This window comes from Coptis chinensis, chromosome 8 (genome assembly GCF_015680905.1).
Source record: "Coptis chinensis isolate HL-2020 chromosome 8, ASM1568090v1, whole genome shotgun sequence".
NCBI lineage: Eukaryota > Viridiplantae > Streptophyta > Magnoliopsida > Ranunculales > Ranunculaceae > Coptis > Coptis chinensis.
The window spans coordinates 89,358,082-89,365,905 of record NC_141463.1 but is presented as its reverse complement, the minus strand read 5'-3'; the positions used below and the strand labels follow the sequence as shown (position 1 = coordinate 89,365,905).

General features: G+C 34.4%; 1 long non-coding RNA gene across 1 annotated transcript; it reads left to right on the top strand.

Moving 5' to 3' along the window:
* The first annotated feature begins 5,407 nt into the window (after positions 1-5,407).
* On the top strand, positions 5,408-7,133 carry LOC147484113 (uncharacterized). Its single transcript, XR_015205551.1, has 2 exons — positions 5,408-5,943; positions 6,034-7,133. It is a non-coding gene; the product is annotated as an uncharacterized LOC147484113 (long non-coding RNA).
* The last annotated feature ends 691 nt before the right edge of the window (positions 7,134-7,824 follow it).

Below are 7,824 nucleotides of genomic sequence, written 5' to 3'. Positions count from 1 at the left end.
ATCGAATACCAAAATGGGGGAACCTTCAAGCACGTAAACCACTATAACTCATATTTACACACAGGGTACAAAACATTGTCTTAAAGGGTCTAATTATTACCCAGGGGCAAAAACCCTTACATCGAAGAACAAGGCGGATGAATCACAAAACTAACACTGCATTAACCATTAACAATTCTCCTTCCACCCTTAACATAAAAAACCTATACATTTCAATATTAGTCCAAACATTCCTTCTCATATCATTGACAAAACATTATCCAATACCTCAACAACAATAAAAACAAATTAATTATCCAGCAACATATGAAGATTATACTCCTTAATAGAGAGATTTGTGAATGTCCATAGTGTAATCAACCATATTAGTTTTGTTAAGTAATTGGATTTTAGGATTTGGCCAGCTGGGTATAAACTAAAATCTTAGAGAGATTTGTGGATTTGGGTTATGGGCTTTGTTACAAGGCCCAGTACACTATATTTCACCATTCAAGCCTTTGATCAAAGTAGCAAAGATTAGTCTTCATACCAAGCATACAAATAAATGAAAGATTGGGGGTGCTACAAGGATGTCTCTCTTATACAAAATATTATGATGATATCTGGTTGATGAAACACTGAAACAGTATGGCATCAAAGAGTCTTTGTTTGGAACGAGGGCATTATAACATAACACCTTTTATTTTACTTTAACTCTTTACTTTTTTTATTATAATTTATATTATTAGTAAATGAAGTTACATGACAAAGTTTTTTTTACTATTACTTTATTCAAGAGTTGCTCAATAAATCCGTTGAGTCGAATCGTGGGATCGGTAGATGTCAAAGATGATGAACCGATATATTTTTTACATCACTATAACTTTGTTTGTGCGTCTATAATGAAATGAATAATAAATTATAAATCAACAACTTTTCGATTGGATTGGGGCTTATTTTGTCAATTGGTCTTTTTCTTATCTTGTATTTCTCAAAATAGAAACTTAGGTAAAAGTTTGATGAGCATATGTATAAATAAAAAGTATCCCGTTTAGTTCCTTTATGCCTACTATAACTAGTTATTTCGGTTTTCTCTCTTGGCTTCAACTATAACCTCAGCTTTATTTATTGGTCCGAGCAAGATCGACTTATTTGAAATTGATTGAATGAACAATTCATAAATTTTAATCTTTTTTAAGATTCGGGTAGTCCATAGTTCCTTACTACGTAATATAAATTATAAATTCTTGGTTATTGAGATTCATGGGCGATTTGGATTAATATTTAGGGATAGATATTACCTCCCCCCTTTTACCCTTTCAAACAAATTGAAATGATTGAAGTTTTACTATTTGGAATCGTGTTAGGTTTAATTCCTATTACTTTGGCTGGATTATTAAGTAAATTAAATGGCGCATATTTGCAATACTGACGGCCAGGCGTCAGTTGGACCTTTGATTAAGTAACATCTGTTTTTAAATAATATCTCGTTTTTGATTGACCTCCTCCTTTCTTTAATCCGCGGGGAGGTCAAATTCAGGCATCTGCTCAAATTAGTAAAGTTATTTCATTGTAATTGACCTAAGAAGAACAGAATCACGCTCTGTAGGATTTGAACCCTCGACATTGGGTTTTGGAGACCAGCGTTCTACCGAACTGAACTAAGATCGCTTTCTTATCACAATATAAAATACCGTAAATAAAAATAAAAGGATTTTTTTTGTAACCCCTACGACCTTGCATGCATATGCATATAGTATAATAAAATATTATGTATGTTCAATTTTCATTGATCTCAATTGATCCTTCATTACTGCACATAGTAGAAGTAATAGATAGGGATGACAGATTTGAACCCATGACATTTTGTACCCAAAACAAACGCTACCAAGTTAAGCCTACATCCCTTTCAATTGGACTCTGATGTCATTGTAGAGAATTCCCGTCTTGTTTTCCACATCGTAATTTCCTCCATTGATATACAATTTATCTTGCTTGGCATTTATTCTTTTTCGTATCATATAACATATTCTCATACAACACATATAATATAAATAATAAATAAAATTATATCAGTAATGCCCAATTAAGGTGGCGTCTTTTTCTGTTGTAAAGAAAGGGAAATATCATCCACCGGGTCGTTATATATATCCATTTTAGTTAGGGATGCCACGTACAAATAAAAGTGATCCTTAACTACATATGTATCTGATCATATATGTATTACAATAAAAAAAAGGAGGATTTTCAATGCGAGACATAAAAACATATCTATCCGTGGCACTTTGTGTTAAGCACTCTATGGTTCGGTCTTTAGCGGTCTATTGATAGAGATCAATCGTTTATTCCCAGATGTGTTGACATTTCCATTTTTTTTCATTCTAGTTACGATGAAGAAGATTAGAGATACAATAAATTATCTCATGCTCCCCTTTCTTTGTTTTGTTCTTTGCTGTCATTTTTTAGGATAAAAAAGAAGGAAAGAGAAAGAATCAAAGAAGATTAACCAAGAACGAAATTCGGGTTCAGGCTGAATTAATAGGCAGAGAAACAGAAATGGAAATTAAGGGTCGAGGACAACAAAAGCATACAAGATACTTAAATGAAATACTATCTTGGTATTAGATTAGAACTAATTTATAGTTATAAATAATTGTATTACTTATTATTTCTCTATTCTCTATTGATGGCAATGAAATATTTCAGAATTGGATTTCTAATCGGCAACTTCTTTTTTCTTCCTTTCTCGGATTGAAAATAAAAGAGTTGAGTGAATCAAAAAGCAAAAGAAAGGAGGTTTATGGCCAAAGGCAAAGATGTCGAGTAAGAGTTATTTTGGAATGTAACGGTTGTGTCCTAAACGGTATTAATAAGGAATCGGGGTATTTCCAGATATATTACTCAAAAAGAATCGACACAATCGCCCTAATCGATTGGAATTGAGAAAATTTTGTCCCTGTTGTTACAAGCATACGATTCATGGGGAGATAAAGAAATAGATAAAGCGGAACGCGTGTATAACCTCTCCACTCCAAGGAACAGTAATAAATTAAAATTACATAATATATATATATATATATATCTTATATATAAAGCGGATACCAGATTTTCCAATTAGTTCCCGTATTCCCGGTTTTACACCAAAGTTTTAAATAGAAAGGGTACCGGAAAGTTAGACAGCCACATTTTTTTTTGCTATTCATGAAAAGGGTAAAATCGTATATACACTTCTCCCTTCCATCACTAAACTTATAACAGAAAAAAAAAACCCAAACAGACGCACCTTTCCATCTCTCCATAATTTACAACGAAAAAAAAAACGGCACACAAATTATCTTCAACGCTTTTTCATCGTCGACCCAACACTCCTCCTCATCCAAAACTCACTCACCCAAAAAAAAAATGTTTGGGCTTCTTCTCTGGGCAACGAATCTCCATCACTTCTCTTTCTCAACTCTCTTATTCTGACAAACAAATTTATCCACATTCCTTTTGATTTAGACACTCTACATCAGTCGCAATGTCAGAGGTACGTTTTTTATTCTTGGGTTGAATTAAATCAGTTTCTTTAAATCTTTTCACACTTCAATTCGTTTTTCTGTTTTACAGAACCCAAATCTTTCGCACGGAAACGGGCGAGAAGAAATGTTCCAAAAATGAACAAAAAAAGACGAATCGTTGTATTAATCATAGATAAATCGTTATCAAAGGCAGATCAATCAACAACAGTTATCTCCTTACGTTAATGAAGGTTTGTTTGAAACTTTATTCTTTGCCTCCGTTTGGTTGGCCATTTTAACTTACATTTTTTTTTTAATCAGAGTCCCATCAACAGTCTATTCCCACGAATATGCTAGAAACGGAAGCAAGAATATATGCCAGAATTCTTGATGTTCCTCACCATCGCGTAAACTTAGGTGACATTTACTGCCATTTTCATGGACACTTTTTTTATTATAATTTTGGTTATTTATTATCACGTACATTTAGCATGGAGAAGTTTTTAACTATATATGTATGCATATGATAATATATTTTACAACTCTGTTTAATGAACTATTCGATCGATTTCTTTTTTAAGTACACTTAACTTATTGTAACTGTACATCTCAATAAAGGACTGCTTTTTGCGAAATCTTTTTTCACAAAAAACGGCATCAGTGTTATTCTCATGAACTATAAGGTTTTATGCATTGAGATGGGATGAAGCTATCTATTTTTCCATGTCGGTTTACGCCTTTTAAGGTTAAGCTGTTGTGTTATTCTCCAACTTCTTTTACGTAAACATACATTGTTCATACACTTAGAATGTTTCTATTGGTATGCACATCTTTCTTATTCATAGTTGCTCTGGGCTCTGAAATCCAAATGTATGGTCCTCATCGATTTCATTAGTAAGTCAGAGTAAAGTATTGCAGTTGACAATGACAATCTGAAGTCAGAAAACCCTCAAAATCTCGAGCTTAGGTCCAACGTCAAAGCCATTTTTTTTTTCAATATCAAGTCATTGTTCCCGTGGATGCTGACAATTGAATACGCCTTCATGTGCATTTGATTTCATACTTGATATACGTCATATTAATATAAAAAAAATGTCCAATATCTCCTGGTTACGCCCGGTGTTCTCCTAAGTGTACAACTTTATGTTCAGCCTAAATCTGCAGATGACAGTCGGATATATACATCACTTTGTGCAAATGACATTTGTATATATATGCCACTTTGTAACAACGATGGTGATGCTCTTTTGTTTCAGTTATACCGTTCCAAGTCGATTTTGTTGCTGTCATTTCTATACATATCATAATCTACATTCTGTCCTTTGAGGTTGAGTTGTGAAATGTTAATAAAATGAGTTGTTCTTCTCTGGCGCATTTTCTGGAATTAGTTTGCTCTAATTGTGAAATTTGAAGACAATAATAAGTAATTTTTTCACCACTATCATTTGTTTCAGTTAATATAATAGGAGTAGCTGCAATTTCTGTAGGATAACATCTTTTTATTTCCTTAAAGTTTTTAATAATTGAGGAAAACAATTACATAGCATGTGTGTCAAACACTTTTTAGTATCTTCTACATTCATCTCTTTGATTGGCTTCCTTTTGTTTCACCAGCCCTTTTGACTGCTCATAACAAATTGATACTTAAGACTAAAAGCTTAAATAGATTATGCATCTTTACTCAATCTAACAATATGCTGGTTTCAGGGAGTAACAGATCCATCACGCATATAATGTTAACACCTCTTCCATCCACAAGATCGTCAAGGATAAGCACTGGATTTTACACATACTGCAAGCAAAGGGTTTTGTTATGGATCAAAACTTCGAGCCTTACATGTTGCCCGAACTCATAATTTGTGACAACTGTGGAGCTAAACAATTTAGTCAATGAGACCTCTAAGATATGTTTTATTTGAAGTTTTGTGTATATTTGACAGTTTTAGGGTGTGCTTCAATTCTGGGAAACATTTTTCTGAAATACATCAATTCAAAACTCAAAATATTGCTTTCAATATTCCAAAAAATAGATTTTCTAGCAGTATTTTCCATCAACCATAAGTGTATAAAGTCAAAATCAGTTGAGGTTCCTTGAGAATATCCTTGAAAGTGGAATTAAAAACTGCTTTGTGAAATACAAGGGGAGATTGCAAGACTGTTATGTTTGTTCAAATCAGCCCAAGTTTTGCAGACTCAGTAGAGACCCTCTGTTCACTGATCTTTGCGAGTTGAGTTCGAGGAGTTGAGCATGAACCTGCACATAAACAAGCAGGATACTCAGGAGTTGTTCAGGTACAAGCAGATGGTATGCTTCTCATATCTTTACACTAACAATATCAAAAGGGTTGTTCGTATCGAAGGTACTTATTCTTGATGGGAAGTAATGAAACTACAAAATAGCTTGCAATCATTGTAGGTGAGGTTTGCTGCTCGTGAACAACTCTGCAGAAGTCTTCAAGAGAAGGTAAAGATAACGACTTCAGAACATCAATGAAATTATTTTTTATTTGTGATCTAACTAAAAATTTAACTGCTGTTCTTGCATTTTTGACAGACACGGGATCTCGATAGTCAATTGGCTAAGGAGATGAAAGGTAGACTCCAACATGAAAATAGAGTTGCTGCTGCTTCATCTAAACCATCTTCTTCATTCGCATTTTCATACCAAAATCCGATAGTCTGGACACAGAAAAAAGCCGTCACTTGGACCCTCCAAGTTGAGGCCTCCATTGAAGGGCATAACTAACCTTCCTTCAATGCCTAAGATTGATCCCCTGTAAAACAGGCCCTGCCAATCGTACCTCACCATCAACAGATGAAAAGGAGAATATTTCTGGGACAGTGAGAACAAGCAACACCAAAACTCTGATGCAACCAAGGCGAGTCTCAATTTCAGTGCGGCCTCCTCAAGCTTCAACTCAGACACACATGTTATCTACAATGAAACTGGTTGATTATTCGACTATTCGGACCTTGATTCCCCAACCCAAAATGCGGGTCTCAATTATTGCTACCCTCTGCCCAGAGTCACACATGCCATCCACGGTGAAACCAATTGATTATGCAACTGTCCGGACTTTGATTCCACTGCGCAAAAGGCGGGTTTCTCTTGCTACTGAGCGTCCAGGGTCACAGTTATTCCCTACAATGTCACCACAGAACACCTTAAAATCTCATATTGATACTGGTGGTGTAAGGGGTCAACTATCATTTGCAAGGGAGTCAAGAAAGATATCAAAGCTATTCCCACCAATACCGGAGTTGAAGGCGACACCAGAGGGAGAGGTTACTCCTGTCACCAGCAGAGAAGCAAGTACTTAGAAAGTCCATCAATGCAAGTTGGCTCATGGAAACCAAAGCACCCAACAATGGTTGCATTGCACAGGAGACATTTCGTGTGGAGCCCTCTCAAGCAAATAAATCAAAAGAACAATAGGAAGTCAGGAAGTCATTGTTGTCTTTTAGAACCTCATATTACTAAATGTTGTTTGAAGTTTCGAACTGGTTTTCACATTCACCCACGCATGTAATTTATTGTCTTAAACAGGTAAAGCTCCTTTGCTACATTCTAACTTGAGTATGTACCTGAAAGTAATGTTCAACAGGTTTATCAACAGTATTAATTAATGCATAGTTCCTTGATGGTTGTTGAAATTTGATGCTTCTCAGGTCCAATGTTTTGGAAGCTAATTAATCTACGCATTTGTCTTTTGATAATCTAGGTGAAACTGAATGGATTGAATCTTCTCAGTTCAGGTTCTGAAAATAGAGGAACAAGAACCGCAACTATAGTATGCATACTCAAGTTGTACTGGGCCTACGAAACAATGACAGTTGACGTCTCCATACTATTCAAATATATTATTTATTTGAAACGTCAAACAGCAGCTAAACTCAAATTGATCGAAAAGGAAGCTCAACACTGGAAAATACACTTAGCGTATTGAAGTTGGTTTATGATGAATAAATTACATTTTTTTTTTAGTAACAAATTTGATAATAGTTATATCAATTTACACTTTCATTTCTTTTTTGAATCCCAATTGTTTCATAGAAGTAATGTTGTTTTAGATTTCTACTACAGAATTTATTGAACACAAATAGATGTAATATATATACAGACAAACAATGTCACTATTCCAATGTACTTGCGTTCCTTTTATTTTATCCACAACATTTCTTTAGAAAAAAAATTGTTTATCCCTTATATTTATTTCGTAGTTGCACGTGCCCATTAAAACCAGTAAAACATGCTCACATATTCCTATGAGAATAACATAAACTACCCAATAAAACATCATAACCTATGCAGAATAGAGTCGATAAATCTTTGCAAGATACCATG